The sequence below is a fragment of the Belonocnema kinseyi genome, chromosome 6 (assembly GCF_010883055.1).
Source record: "Belonocnema kinseyi isolate 2016_QV_RU_SX_M_011 chromosome 6, B_treatae_v1, whole genome shotgun sequence".
Taxonomy (NCBI): domain Eukaryota; kingdom Metazoa; phylum Arthropoda; class Insecta; order Hymenoptera; family Cynipidae; genus Belonocnema; species Belonocnema kinseyi.
In genome coordinates this window covers 39,881,104-39,883,356 of record NC_046662.1, presented here as the reverse complement: position 1 = coordinate 39,883,356, position 2,253 = coordinate 39,881,104, and positions in this window count along the sequence as shown.

The window sequence follows — 2,253 nt, the reverse complement described above, 5'->3', positions numbered from 1 at the left end:
GCACAATAAATTTTTTTGTTATTATACCTCAAAAAAGAGTTCGGGGACGTCTGTTATGATATTTTACAGTATCTCCGAATTCAGTTTTTAAAAATTTTCATTTTTGTGGAAAAAAAGCCGGGGAAACTGTGAGTATCACATTCCCTTAAGAGTTCTTATTCTGATCCCTGTGATAGCTTAATTAGAAAAGCACCTGACCGGAAATCACAATATATTTATTAATTTAATAATCATTTTTATATTTAAAAAAAAGGATATGTGAAAATAAATTTTTAATCATTATTCCTGTAACATTGAATATACGAATTAAAAATGCATTACAATTTTATTTTATTTTAAACTTGTAAATAATTTTAAGATATAAAATATGATTACATAATGTTATTATGAAAAATTATTATCATGTATATCATATCATTATTAAACTTCATAATTTGCAAATATAGTAATTATTGACAGGGAACCGGAAAACCCCGGGAATTGAGTTTAAAAACCGGGAATTTACTTCTGATCGTAGCAAAATTCAAGTTCTCAATATTTAATCATTTTTGTTAATTTAGAAAAGTAATTTTTACATGGTTGCAGGGAATATGAGTGAAACTAATTATCGTTTGTGCTTAATGTAATTTTTAGAGTAGAAATAGTATTTCCAAAAGTAAATATTTCTAAATTATAACATACCTTATTTTACATTCTTCGTTAAGAACTTAGTTTTTTTTCTTGATAATTTTATTGTTCGAAGATTCCTCATATTAAATAAAAATTAATATCTTTTTAAAAATATAACTAGTTTCTTTAAAATAAACTTTTAACTAAAAATTTAACTATCTCAATATAAAATCTAACTATTTCGGGTGGAAAATTGACCTTTTCTAGATCAAAGTTCAACAATTTGGATGTAAATTCGTCTTTTTAAATTGAAAATTCGTTTATTTCGCTGACAATTCACATCATTCAACATTCTTCTTTTCGGTTAAAAATACAAGTATTCCAGTTAAATGTTCGTCATTTTAGATTAAAATTAATCTTTTGGGTTAGAAATAAATTTACTTGATTGAAAAACAAACTCGTCAATAGAATATTTACCGTTTTTGCACTCTCTTTTTTTTTAATTCGGAAGAAGGGACTTTTGTATTGTGACGCATTTTGACTTAAAACAGGGATTTTAAAATTCTTTTCTTCTAAATCCCAGTTTCTACTTTTCTTTAAAATTTCCGTTTCATATCGAAAATTTCTTGTCCGAATGTAAATTTTATTTCTTTACCAACTCCCTTTTATAAAATAAAAACGATAATTATTTTCACTTTTATGCCCTGCAACTGTAGATAAAGTAAAAATTAATTTAATTCCCGGTAATTTCCCGTTTTTTAAGATGAATGATCAAAGTTTAAATATCATTATTACTATTGCTATTATTTTTAGCCAAGTGATATTCTCAATCAATGTTTGAAATTTGCAACACATACAACTGTTTATAAAATTAATTTATTACATTGCAAAATAAACAATAGAAAAATATGAATACAATTCAAACTGTTTTCAAAATACTTACCTTTATATTTAATTATCCTAATAATAAATTACATACTGTCATGAATTTTTTTGGATTACTAATTAAAGCTGTTCTTCTTGTTAATGAAAATTTTGTTCTTCCTTTTATACTCGTAAAAAGTATCAAGTTTTTAATGAATTTGAATCTTTTTGCTATAAATAACAACGCAGACAGGCCTACCTGATCGGAGCGCCATCTATTGGATTTATTTGAACTACGATACCCCTCCGGATGCTAAGAGAACCGAAAGAGTGGGGGCGATGCATAGGACCAAAGTTATTAGGTCCCTAGGACCTAATATCTTTGATAGGACTGATTGAAAGTGAAAATAAAAAGACACAAACCGAAATAATTATCGGCGATCGATAAATGTAGAAATCTAGTTTTTTAGTTCGATTAATTTTATATTTTTAAAAAAGAGGTCGCCATACACCACGTGAGTGAAGAAGAAACCACGTGATTGAAGAAAAAGTTTCACCATGTAAGAAACTCTTCTCCATGCGCAACTAATGGAGGTTAAGAGTTTGTATATATAGGAAAACTGCATTTTAAAATTCATTAAATTAAAATATATGCTTAAAAATTAAAAATCTCAAACGGAAAATTTGTAAAGTAAAAGATTTTCGAATTAAGCATTCTAAACTTAATGATATAATGATTTATAAAAATCATAATTTAAAAAATTATGTTAAAAAACGGTT